This window comes from Drosophila tropicalis, unplaced genomic scaffold (genome assembly GCF_018151085.1).
Source record: "Drosophila tropicalis isolate 14030-0801.00 unplaced genomic scaffold, ASM1815108v1 contig_845, whole genome shotgun sequence".
In the NCBI taxonomy this organism is placed as follows: domain Eukaryota; kingdom Metazoa; phylum Arthropoda; class Insecta; order Diptera; family Drosophilidae; genus Drosophila; species Drosophila tropicalis.
Genome location: NW_027173338.1, coordinates 3,019,726 through 3,034,181, shown reverse-complemented (window position 1 = coordinate 3,034,181; position 14,456 = coordinate 3,019,726).

Here is a 14,456-nt window from a genome sequence, read left to right as displayed (position 1 = left end):
CTTTGGCATCTCATACAATTCTGCAACTGATTTGCTTTGAGCATTTCCAGATGCAATCAACTGAATACGCTGTTTCACACATCACTCAAGGGATAATTTTGAGGAGATCGACCATGTGGTTAGCCGTATCTAGGAGTTAATTCTTTGGTTTTTGGCACCTCCTAAAATTTAGATGAATATCCATTTTTATTTAAGTTTAGATGTTACAACAAAACTATGGATAAAATGAAGTAAGGTTAATGGGAATTAAATGTTTACAACTTTACTCAATTGTGCAAAGAACTTTATTTTAAGTTTATATAGTAAGTATTCTGCAACAAGCTCAATTTGATTAATAGTTTTCGTTTAATAGTTAACAAATAGTTTTGTTGTTAACATTAAGATAAGTCAATTTAAACAAAATATTGTACAGATCTATAGATCTACATACTACTGATTAAATTTTCAATTAACAAACATTTTGGTTTAGTTTAGTTATTAGTATTAATTATTTCTTAAATTCTCGCTTCAATGTTTTGTTAATGAAAATTCCTTTAGATTTCCAACAGAAAATTTGAACGTAATAGTTGGTTGTAATGAAAATTGTTTTCCTGCCATGCACTTAACTCTTAATTTCATTACATGTTATCCTTGTATACTTGATGTTATTTTTGGAATTGTTCATTTAGTTACTATTCTCTCCCCTCAAAAAAGTGGTCCGAAATATGCTCTTCAACTTTGCAAACAAGAAAGGTTAACCTTTTCAACTAATTATGTAGTAACCAAATTTTGTTGTGACGCTTTAAATAGTTTGAATGTTAACTAAAACAGGAAGAAAGGGTTCCGCATACCTATGCCCTAAGGAAATGACTCAAATAATTTCTGCAGAGTTGGAAAAATTGTTTTGCCTTGCGAAGATTTTTACCAGTTTTTGAAGTTTCAAGTTATGTGGGATGCCCCCCTCCCCTATGTAAAATATTTCATATGCTTGACTAACTGTGTCTTACCTTATATTCAGCAGATGCACAGGAAACTTTTCAAATAAGCCACACACACACACACACACAGACGCAACGAAACATACCCAATACTCAGACATGCATGGAAATTTTTGTTCCTTTTTTTCCTGTATTTTTTTTTTTTTTTTTTGGAACACTTAAAAGTGAGTTGTTGAGTTGTTAGTGGATTGTGCCAACGGCTGCAGTTGTCTTTGTCTGAAGGTGGAGAACAGATGATGATGATGATGATGAAGATTATGACAGTGATGATGATAATAGAGTTGTAGATGTGGATGTGAGCAGGATTTGGACTCACATTCAGACATATGTATAGACGAAGAGAGTCTACGACATATTAGCATCGATAAAAGTCAAAGATGCTAACAGCAAGAGGATATCCGGCACAAGAGAGAGAAAGAGAGGGAGAGAGAGAGAAACATATGAGATAAATTTGCCAACGTCAACGTTTTCCATCATTTTTACTTTTGGCTCTCGAATCTCTGTCGGTAGCTGTTGTTGTTGTTGTTGCTACTGCCGCGTTGTGCACGTGGCAACGCCGGAAAGTATGCAACGTATGTATGCCTCTGTCTGTCTACCGGAGGTTGTCACGCTCGGCTAGATTATGAAGCCAAATAAGCAAAAAAAAGAAGAATTTATATAGGTACATATATTGTCGAAAATTAACGCATTAAATATGTAAGCTTATATAGCTATATAAACGGTATCTTAATATTTTTTACGTGTGCCCCACATTTCCTGCCACATGCTGCCCTCCAAGTTCCTCTTTTAACTTTTTGCCCCACCCCACCCATTGAAATTGCACATTAAAAAGGCAAATCAAAATGGCTGACAGCATGGCCCAAAAGTAACAAAAAAAATTTGCCTAATATGTGTTAAGCTGATTTGTTTGCCCAAAAGTTTAAATGAGCCGCAATTCTTTTCACTTTTCGTATTTTTTTTTTATACTTTTTAAATATGATTGCTGGCAATTGTTAAAACCGTTAATTAGCGAGTATTTACATGTTTTAGGGCCACAAGTTGGTATCTATTGATCAATATTTAATTTTATAGTTACTAATTAGTCTGTAACCAATTCATAAATATTTCGCAGAAACATAAATTAGATAGCAATATGTTCGTTTTATTTTAAACTTGAACCAAAAGCATTCCAACTTGCCAACAAAATTGTATTATCTCTTTAAGTTTTCCAATCGTATTTTTTTTAATACTTAAAACCCATTTCAGGAGTTTTTTTATTTAGGTCTCACCGTATTGCCTTGACATTTCGTAATGATTATATTTCCTTATTCAGTTCTTATTCTACCTGAAAAATTGTAGGCCTTCATTTTTTTTTTTTTTGTGTGTTCTTTCATTTTTACTAATTTCTCTGATTTTCATTTCCACTTTCAAATTTCGTTTCACTAATTGCAGATTTTCCTTACTTTTCACTTCATTTCGAATTCAATTTTATTTACCAGTTTTCCTCTTTGTTTTTCTTTGGAATCGATTGCATTCTTTTCTCATTCTCGGCCCTTACACACTGACTTCAGGTATGCTTTACAGTCAAACAACGAAACGAAAAAAAAAGGTAAAGAAAATTCCTTACTCTTTAACAACGATTTAGACTTGTTCATTTTGGCCATCATCATCATCAACACAGCATCAAGGCGAACGTTTCTATTAATGTCAACTCATTAGACACCGCTAACCATAATCGGCATTCAAGCTCCTTTGAGTTGGTCCTGGGGAGGGCTAGAAAAACAAACCAACAAAACGAAAAAACAAAACAGGAAACAAAAATTGTCATTCCATGGACCTTGGGCTTTTGGTTACGGACACGTAGCAACGCATAATTACAACTTAATCGCTTGACAAACAAAGCAGACGCCTGCCATAAACAGCAATAACAACTAATGCCGCTATTGGAGTGAGAAGGGAAAAGTGAAGAAAGTGGTTGTAGGGAGAGGGTATGGAAACATGGACCAAGTTTTAAATATAGATCCAGGACACTTTAAAGACACTGTGTCTTGCCTTTACGACGATCCACCCTCAAATTGTTAATAGGAGAGGCTGAAATAATAAACTGTGCGTGAGGAGATTCAAAAGTAGTCAAGCTTTTCATTCAAATGATTACAGATATATGTAGATACATGGGACTCCCCCCTTTTCATTAGAGTCATTAAAAGCAGACGTTTAAATTTTAATATTTTTTTATAATTAATAAAAAATTTGTACAAACATATATCTGGTAATAGTAATTATTTTATCGCTTGTAATATTTAAGCAAATTTTAAGAATTTTCATTCATTGAACAGCAAAACTCAACAAAATTTCTCATAAATTCAAATAACAAGCGGATAAGCAAAATCGTTAGCAATCTTAAGTATCAAATGACTTGGGTAAATCATGCACCAGGCAAACAAATATATTTCACATTTTAACAATTTACATTTAACTTAATAACAAATGCATTTACAAGCATATCTCAGGATCTCGCACCCTAGCGCCACACAAACCCACGGCCAACTCCTGCCTATTGACGTTTATATCCATAGCTCAGCAATTTTGAGTTCGAATTTAATTAAATTTGATATGTTTCTGAATATTAATATCAATCAATTACGGGGAATAATCGAGTTTCTTTTAACTATGGGATAAGCTAGAATACATACTAAATATGATATTTCTAGCTAAAATAGTCTTTAAGAAAAACACTTTTGTTTGTACTGCGTTTGTTTATACTTTGCCAGAAACCCTAAAAAGTAGGCAATTGAATATATTAAGCTCACTAGTCCATTTGCTGAATCATCAGACAATTTAGACGAATGATATTTAGAAATCAAATATATAGCATTATCTATTGCTGAATAAGCAAAACCATCAGAGAATCAAATAAATTTTACTAATTGACATTGGATTATTACATTATTGTAAATAAAATATGTAATATATGAGAAGTCTTACTACTTGAAATAAGTGAAACTCTAAAGTTATATGGACCTTAGACCATATTATAAACATTCCTGAAACTAAGTAATAGAAATTAATTTCAAATTGTTACTTTGACTTGACAATTCAGTATAAAAGCATTATACACAGGCGAAATGTTTGCCGGGTAGTTAGATAATCTGTCTGACTGTTTTCATTTTATTCGTTGTTTACATTTGGATCCTCCCTCGCCAGTGTCAACATGTAAAAACTATTTTCATGTTTGGGTCACTCCTCCACAAAATGAATATTTCATGACAATTAAAATGTTAACTCTGTCAAGCGACAAGGCACGCACACCCCATAGAGAAGCACACATACACATACACTCATCCACATCCACACGCATCCACGCCCTTAATACGCCCCATATTAAGCTTGCACCTGGCGAAATCCCCCTTTCATTCTGCCATATTGTCACATGCAACATTCAAACGAATAATGTTGCGGTCAATTTCGTTAGGACCCAAATACGTATTCGTGTATGTGTGTGTGTTTTGTGTGTGTGTGTGTTTGTTAAAGGAAGGACACACCCATGCCTTGCCATGGCTCTAACCACCCATGGCTTATTGGCATTAGCGTAGGGCTTTGTTAGCCTGCCACTGAAAGACTTGAGGCCAAACTTAACCCATTGTTCCCAAGTAAAATCATCATACGCTCAATGCAGATTGGCTAATGCCAGCTAAATGAATGATTCATCAAGCTGCATTGGAAGGTTGCTTAACAAAAGGGACGATATACATACATCACTTGATTAAGAACATCAATGTCAAATGTGGGAGTGTGTGTGTGTGTGTGTGTAGCATGCATCAATTTGGTGCAACAAGCTCAGTTGCATTAACAACATGCATCATTTGTCAATTTGGCTAGCATCAAAGTTCCATGGCATGGCAAGGCTTAATTGTTAAAGCATCGACAGCAGCAGCAGCAGCAGCAACACGAGCAGCACTGGCAACAGAGACCAAATGTCAAACTGGGCGTATACGTGACGTCAAGAACAGCAGAAGCAGCTTGCTGCCAAGTTGGCCATCAACCATGGATGATTATGATGAGCAAGCGCATCATCATCATCATCCTTCATGAAAAACTCTCCATCATCGTAGTTTTTGCCAATCAGGAAGCCTTTCATCTCATACCCAAAAAAAATAGAGCATAGAGCACAAATCATATTAAGTATACGCAACATTGTGTCTTTTTTTCATTTTCTCTCTAACTATGATTAAAAACGAAAAGTAAATTGAATTTTGTTTTCAGGGCATCGTCAACTGATGATGAATTTAAAAGAAAAATCAACAAATTTCTATCGTAAATCGAATCAAATTTGCAAAAAAAAAATAAATATTATTATTCATTATTAAAATATTAAAGAGTGAGATTTTTTTGTTTTTTTTTTTTTGCACATAAATTAAGCATTACACACTATTTGTATGCCTGGGATTCGGTTTTGTTTGCATATGGCAAATTTTTGAAATGCAAATATAATCAAACAAACCGCAAATATCCACCATTAACATTACACATACATACATACATACATATTCTCTGGCATATGATTATACATTTAGAAAGTATATTTACCAATGGCATTATGGAAGAAAAAAAAAAATGAAAACAAAACACAACAGAAAATAATATTAATATACAATAGCAACAGCAACTATATACGCGTACATACATACATAAGTAAAAATCTATTTACCATTAATGCGATTTTATTTATATATTGCTGGCAAAATGTACAAATATGAGTGTGTAATATGTCAATAAGTGCTGCAAATTACAGGCGAAGGTAGCTCGAAAAGTTAGTTAGACTCCTTTTGTCGTATTCAGCATGCAGTCTGGGTTGAACGAGCTTGAGAGGCAGTCGCAATAATCGAGAACTTCGGGATACTTATGATTTAATAACTATAGTTATTCAAGAATAATTCTATCGTATCCTACTAGAGGTGGGCCTTCAATCTGATTCAAACTATCTTCGACGATAGATAATATCGGTTAAAAAAGCAATATCCTTCTTTACAGCACATTACCCTTTCATATGAACCTCATTTATATACATATAATAAGCAACAGCTTAGAGATAAACTTTAAGCCACCCTCGCACATACATATGTAATTGTCTGTATATACAATGTGTGTGTGTGTGTTTGTGTGCGTATGCTTATGTATATCAATTATTTGCTCAATTGCAATGATTTATTTATTGATTGGCAAGGCAACGTTAACATTTGAGTTCGATACGCTGCGAACGTTGTCATAAAAGCACTTAATTGATTTAAATATGTTGGCAAATCGAAATCGCTGGGGAAATGGAATATAACTGATATATACATACATTCGTACATATAATTCTCCATATGAAGATATATGAATGAGCACAATTAAAATGATTTCTTTTGCTGTCAATTAAAATGAAAGTGAAACGCCAGGTAATAATTTTAACTGTTGTTATCATCCTACTGTTATTTAAAATATGCAAATTGATTATAAAATTGTTGTCTGATTTCATTTGGTAAATTGTTTGAATATGACTTTAACTGTAATTGCATGAGTTTTTCCTTTCACATATGTACATACATACATATATTCAGTTCGGTATTCCTCTATACATAATTAAGGGCTATTTTGTATCATTTTTATTTTTTTTTTTTATTTTGTGATTAATTTGAACATCACATGTTGCTAAACTAATTAACATTTTTCAAATTGAAATGAATTATGCAAAAGTGAATACAAACGAGTTCATATAGACACATTAGATGCAATAAATGCAATGACATTTCAAACTAATAAATGAAAATGCAATTAGAATCATTTGAAAAACACATGTGACAAATCGTAATTAGACCAATTTTTCGCATCTAATTTGAATGTTAATGGACTCTAATTTAAAGTGAATCAATAACAATTATAAACTACAAGAAATTTATATGCATTTCTGTCTCTAATCAGTTGCCTCAAACCTTAATATAGCCCAGACAATGGCATACAAATGAGCTACAGAAGCTCTAAGATGAAAAAAGTAAATAAATTAGAAGAAAACGAACAGCTAAAAGATGATCAACTGACCAAAAACTTGGCTAAGTGGGATAAACTGTTTGTCCATAAAAAAGAAAATCATTTTACATATATTTTAATGACTTAAATTCATATTTTATTATTTCTAATTATAAAACAAACAATTAACAAGATAGAAAGATTGTCAAATAGTACAAATATTTAGCTGGAACATGGATTAATCTAGATATATCTATTTCTAAACCTACAGGGCATATTTTATTAGACTTTGCTTTTACTAATCTACATTTAAATTATCTAAGCCTGCATAATCTTCAAAAGTAATCACTATTAGCCCAAAAAAAAAAACATGAAGAAAACCACTTGCCAGCACTTGGTGTTACCTTTTCTCATTTTAGTCAATAAATCTTTGGCAGAACCTAGATTAAACTGGGGAAAACCATTATCTCTCTCAATTGCCTGGTTTCAGGCCACAACAACATATTTATGCTCGAAAATAAAGTCAAACTCTACCTAAAAGTAAAACAAGAGTAGAAATAACTATAACTCAAATTGTGTGTAGGGATATGTGTGTAAGTGTATGAGAGTGTTGGGTGTGTGTTAGCTGGAAGCACTTGCAATACAAGTATTTGGGTCATTCCGATGGGGAGTAAAGCGTAGAAAGGTTTTCGGGCTATAAATTAACTAGAGGCAAGTGCAATTAAAGTGTCTATAGACACAAAGGTAAATGGAAAAAAAGAGTAAAGAACAATGCCCTGGGACTGAGCTCCGAAATAGATGTGAAATGAACTTAAACAAAAGCCAAATATGATGCCCTCTTATCAATAGACAACATGTGTAGAAAAGATGTTTTCACGGCATATCCTAGCATACGTTTACCTTTGTCAAAAAAAAAAAAAACACAAAAATAGACCAAGCAAAAAAAAAAATTTCAAAAGAGGCAACAAAAAGGAACAATGCAAAGATATTCCTTGTTATTGTATGGCCATTGTTTGAAAAATACATATTCATGCTGATGTCAGGCAAGTCTCTGCCGCCCAATATTCATCTCCTTTCTCGGAGGCCTACCCCGGACCCCTTCACAAACCCAAAATTTATCTATAATTGTCAAACATTACGCAAAAAAGACAATGCAAAATTATCCATACATATGACTATTTGCATAAATTTTTAGCTTAGTCATTATAATTTCCCATGTATCATCATGGGAAGCTGTTTCGCTGCCACCCATAATCGATTATGCAAAAAAAAAAACCCATACACTCACACCCATGTGTTCGACCTTCTGGCCCATATTTGTGGCATGGCAGGGCAAAGATTAGACAAAACAATTTTGCCAAATCCCAACAATAGAAACATTACTTATCGACGCCAGCAAGAATTCGTATGGTTTGCACTTTTGGCACTCTCATCAGTCGAAGCAAGGCAAACGCAAAGTCAATTAAAGGATTTCCCCAGCAAAATACAAAAACAGACAAAAAAAACTTTATTGTCACATTAGGGAATTTTCGTCTACATTGTGTGTGTGTGTGTGCGTCTCAGTAAGTAAAGAGTAAAGTTGGAACAGGGAAATGTAGAAGGGGGGAGAAAGTGAGAGAAATTGTGGGACACAAAGGAAAACTTATCCCACAAATATGTTGTACATGGAAATGAGCAAGAAAAGGCGTACACTGGGTTAGTAGGCCAAGTTAATACACTTTCTTATTGAGCCGCTTAAAGTTCTCTAGTTTTTCTCAAAAGGAATAAAAATAACTGGATATGAATTTCGATCATTTAAATTATTAATTGATTAATATGAATAAAAAAAGTTTTCGAAATTTTCAAATTATGATCAAGAAAGAAAAATATTATAAGTTACTAACAAATTAAATGCTCAATATGTACTTTTAAAAATATAAATTTTTGTTGTTCCAAGTCAATAAAAAAGACTTAAGTCGTTTTAGTAAGTAATGGCATAAAGTCTATGTAGGTTTAACTTAAATTCTTCTTTTTTTGTTTTGGCAATTTTGAGTAACAACCTCAACTCAGTGGGAAACTTGGAGAATGGCATTGAAGAGAAAGGGACGAGAGAGACAATTTGTGTGTACATGGATAGTTAAATGTCTTTTTTGGCAAAACGGGAAAGGGAATCAGAAAGAGATGGAGAGGCAGCTATATAAATGGTTGAGTGACTGTGCGAGTGACCAACTTGAATGCTTCTAAATGGCTGCTAGTGGCTTTTTAAGGATATCACACACATACGCACATACTTGTGTGTGTGGCTGTGTGTGTGCGTGTGTTTGTAGCTTTTGTTGTTGAGACAAATGTTTACTAGCTTTTAAGTCGTAAATTGATTTGATTTGGTATTTTCACTTGTTGGTGTGCGGCTTTTCCTGTTGTCGCTTCAACAGTTAAACAAAGAGCCAAGCAAAGTGGCAAAATTCCATTTGCACTTCCTTAAAAAACGAAACCAAACAAGTAGAGTGGGAGATCAGACAAAACAACAAAAGGAAAAACAAAACAGGAAATTCTAAAATAGATAAAGATTTCATACAAGCTTCAATACACACGCCAATGATTGATGGAGAGGGCGGTCAACAATAGGAACAACAACTGCCTTGACACTTTGACATTTGACATAAAACTACTTACTAAAACTTTTTTTCAACTGACTTCACTGGGATCTACAAACAACAACAACAACAACAACAACAACAACAAGATAAACAACAACCAAGTAAGTGTCAATTAAGCAAAAGGCATTTGGGTGGTTGGAGGTATCCATCTAGCCAGCCAGCTATCTATCTATGTATCTATCGGCTACATTTTGGGGGAAAGGGCATTACAATTGAGTTTATTCAATCGGTATAAACATTTAACATAATGAATGATGTGGTTGTCGGATGTGGTAAGATTCTCTGGCTTTATGGACCGGCAATGATAGATAGAGCTGAATGCGAATCCCACACAGCTGGTCTACAACTTCTGCAAACATTCAATTGGATTGAATGAGGCTTGGGCATGTTAAGCATTCCGATTTTCAAGGACATTTGCATTATTCAAAATCAAATGTGGTTTTCATACAATCCATTTCATCTAATCAGCAATGAGCCAGCCAAATTGGATTAGTCAATTGCAATGATATATATTAACATTAACCAAAATAACCAAAATAGTTCAACTTGAGTTGGAGATCTGTTTAAATTTTGATTTACAGCTATTTAGTAATACATTTATTAAGGTGAGAAGAAGACGAAAACTAATTAAACTCCAAAATAATTACAATAACATTATTTCATCATTTTCGCCTGCTTTGGATTTGTATCTTTTAAAGATATAACCTTAATCTATATGATTATATGTGTATTTTCATTTCCCAAATAATGGCCAACTTACCATATAAACTTTAAAACCATTTCGCTTTGTATGAGTTTCGCCTGGCAACACCGGATTTTCCCACACTTTTATGTATTTTCAGGTTTTTTCAAGGTTTTTCCCTGCTTTTTTCGCCTTCTTTTTGTTGTTGTTTCCTTTACACCTAATGGCCACTTTTGTGGTGCATTGCATTATCACGTAGCAATTTTTATGTGCTATTAAGTGCAATATAAGCTTACGGCGCCTTAAAGTATGCTATAATCTCAACCGCAAACGCACAGGCAGACGCACAGGCACACATGTCGACCACTTTAGGTTGCAACCAACCGACCAACAGTCCCCGCTTTTAGCCAGTCTGCTTCTCGGCCTTTCGGCCCTGTCTGCGCCTGCAGCCAAACACCATAAACCATACAAAACAGAAAGAGAGAAAACTAAAATGAAATGAAAAATTAAATAAAAAGAATTGCTGACCCTACGATCTTGCCATGAAAAACAATGTAGAAGGATGGTTTTTTGTTTTTTTGATTGTGCTAGTTCCAAGCAGCTGGCATTTTGAATTTGAGTTTTTTTTGGCACATAAAATTTGAATTTTTTGGGAAATTTACATTTTCCTGCATAAGATTGTGACACTTTTGCTTGGTCCCTGGTCCAGTCTCTGCTTCTGCCATCTTCATCTCCAACTATTTATGGAACAATGCATGAAAATTCTTTGGCAGGAAACAGAAGCTGTGCTCTATGTTCAGCACAGCTTAGTTCAGTGCAGAATGTCCTTTTAGTCCTTGTTGTCCTCACTTTGCAGTCCCTGTTGTCTCCTGCTTTTATTTATCCACTTTATTTCTCTGTTGCACTGTCAATAAATTTTTTGTTTGTTTTCAATTTGATTACCTTGCATTGGGACTAGAATTCGATTTGCATATTCAATGAAATGTATTTTAATGTTTGCTAACAATAAAAATTGTATTTCATTTACAAAGAGGAATAAATTGAATTATGTGAAATGTTTAATTGAAATCTGTTAAGGTTATAATATTTTAATTAAGTGTTGCTAATCTTTGTGTAAATTAATAAATTAATCATATTAAACTAAACAAAGTTTCATGTGCCCTGATTGAATAATTTGTTGTAGTTTCTGAATACCTACATGTGTTTTTTATGAACTATACACGACGCATTAAGTTTTCGTTTAATTCCCTATTCTAACATTTTCTATACAATAAATTTTCAACGCCATTTGCAAACACCTTTCGATTCATTAGGAACTTTATATGACACTTTATATGGGTCTTGGAGCAGGCCAAGAAAGTTCGACTAGCCAAAAGTAAAAAGGCAAAAATATGTGTAGCATTGTATTAAATAAACTAAAACTTACGTTAAACTGGAGCACGGTGGGTCTGCCTTTTTAAGAAGCAATGGAGTCGAAAGTAAAAGAAAGTCAATGTATGCCTTTTGTTTTACTTACTAATATATATATATATGACTTGGCATTAAGCGAAAACGAATGCTAGAACGGGAACCTGAAGCCTGAACTTGAGAAGTCAAAAACTCTCAAAGAGGACTTACGACTTATGATGTTTGCTAGCAAGGAGTGGGTGAATGGGTGGATACATGGATGGATGACTGGTTGAAAATGGTTGGAGAGCCAAGCACCAGGACACTGTGCGTTGCCAACTTGTTTTGAGCGCAAACTTTGACGCTATGTCGGCATTTGCTTGTTGTTGCTTTGATAAAGTTTAACTAGCACCAAACACAAACACTACACATACGCAATAAGGACACACAGCAAGGGGCCAGGATGCTCAGACAGTAGCTGACACAGTGATGCCAGCTAAGCCGCTTTATGGCCAAGTAAAACGCTTGTACAAGATTTCTGTAAATAATTCATTGTGATAAAAGCAAAAAATGATGAGAAATAGAGAACAAGTTACATTAAATATATTCAATAATATCATTCAATAGCAGTCACATTCAACCTATGCCATTCTCTTCTCTTCTAATCGCTTCATTGCTCTTTTATTTTCATTATTTTAATATTATTACAATTAAATATAATCCTGAAATGGAAATGAAATGGCTAGCAAATAATTAAAACTTAACACAAAACAAAAACCTGAAAGATCAGATAAAGATCTCAAAAAATCAGTATTATCCAAAAGATTTATAGCCAGTAGGTTGGTCCACCTTCTTCAGAAATCGAAGGATAGTTCAAGATAAAGTAATAATTTCAGAGTTTAATTTTTATGCTCCGTTTCTTATAAGATCATATGGAAATGTTATAGGATTGTTGGTGCCATCTCTGCCAACACTGATCAACAGGCAGCGGACCAAAAAGGGCTGACCAACAGGCTATACATAGTACATACATATGAATGTATATGTATTTAGATATATATTTATATACAGTGTCATGTGAAAAGTTGCTCCTTTTCGCTTTTGGACTTGAACTCGTTACTCGCAGAGTTTCTTTACAGTTTGTGTATTTACTTGGAAGCCGTTAAGTTTCATTTCCGTTTCATTTCATTTCGCTTTATTACTTTAGTCAGTTTTGTTTTTAGTTTACTTTTTTTTCTTTAGACTAACTATGTTCGGTTTTCAGAGTGCTATCGTATTTTTCTTTCCTACTACCATTTCTGTATATTTAGTCTCCTTTTGCTGCACTGGAGTTAATTGAAAGCTTAACCTTAACATGCAGCCGCCACTTGTGTGAGCCACGCCCCCCACTTGTAATACCCAATGTCAGTGCAATCAGCAAACACGCCCACTTTTCGTTTTTAAGCAGCAAAAGATCCAAGTCATTGAGACAAACGTTATCGTCATAGTCAACGTCATCGTCGCAGTCGCAGTCGTCTTCTAATTGCCGTTGACTTTTTCATCTGTGTTTGGGCCTCATTACTTAAGCACGCGCTCTGCAATGCTCTTGCCATGCCATGCAAGCCGTTTACAAGACGCCCACGAATAAGGTCATCATCTTCATCAGGCATCGGATCAGGGGTTTGGCTTAGGGTGCGACTGCGACTACGACTATGTCTGGTTTTTGTTTTTCTCAGTTGGGGCGTCATCATTACCGTCAACAGAGTGGTTTTCTTTTTAGCTTTTTCTTCTTTTTCTCCTATTTGCCGCAATTTGGTTGTAACTGGCATCGTTTTGGTTCAACTCCAAGACGAGAGAGACGTCAACAACGTCATTATCATCATTAAGTCGGCGCCCACAAACGGATTGAAAAAGTACCCCTCATTTGGTTTATTTTTGCTGCAATTGCAATTGCATTGCCCAGTGGTTGATGAAATTTAAGCAAAATATTAGCTTGTAACCAGAATTATAATGAATAAGGATCTTAGTCCATCTGATGAGCAGGATAGGTTCATGGCTTTGCATTTAATTCAAGTCTTAAGTTTGCTTTCGATTACAAGTTAGACGTTTATCATGACATCTTATAAAAAAAACTAAGCCTGGGTCAAACTTACTCAATTCATAGTCGTTTCAACTAACGAGGTTGGCCCGTATGATTGGCTATAAATATTCGCAGCTCTTTTCATAAATTGTCATTGTTGTCACTTTATTTCTGAAAATAATTTGTCCTCAACTCCTATGACCAGGTGCTTGCTACTCACGTATTTAAACAGGTTGCCACATGTGTGTAGGTTGTGGCAGACAGACAAACATAATAACTAATATGTTGCTGCCACATATCATTTCAGCAGGTACTCGGTGGTATTTGATTCTTTTCTTTTTTTTTTTTTGCCAAGTCACTGCTAGAACTTTATGCTGGGATTTGGCAGCTAATGAGAAAAACTGCAACAGACTCGAGAGTCGAGAGTTTTCATCTATGTGAATGTAGGTACGTAGGTGGAGTTGGAGTTTGTGTTGAGGATTTTCTTCTACACTTTTACTTAATAGGAATGCTTATTGCATTTTATACTTTACTTTTGCTTTTTTCATCACAGGAGTGACAAAGTGAGAGAGCGAGAGAGAGAGAGAGACCGAAGACAAACAAGGCCAAAGCCCCAGGCTCATTACTGGAATGACAAATCAGTTTTCTTGTCAGCGGGCAACAAATGTTTCAGCCAAGTGTACAAGTCTGTCTGTGTGTGTGTGTGTGTCTAGAGTTTTCCAATTTTATAG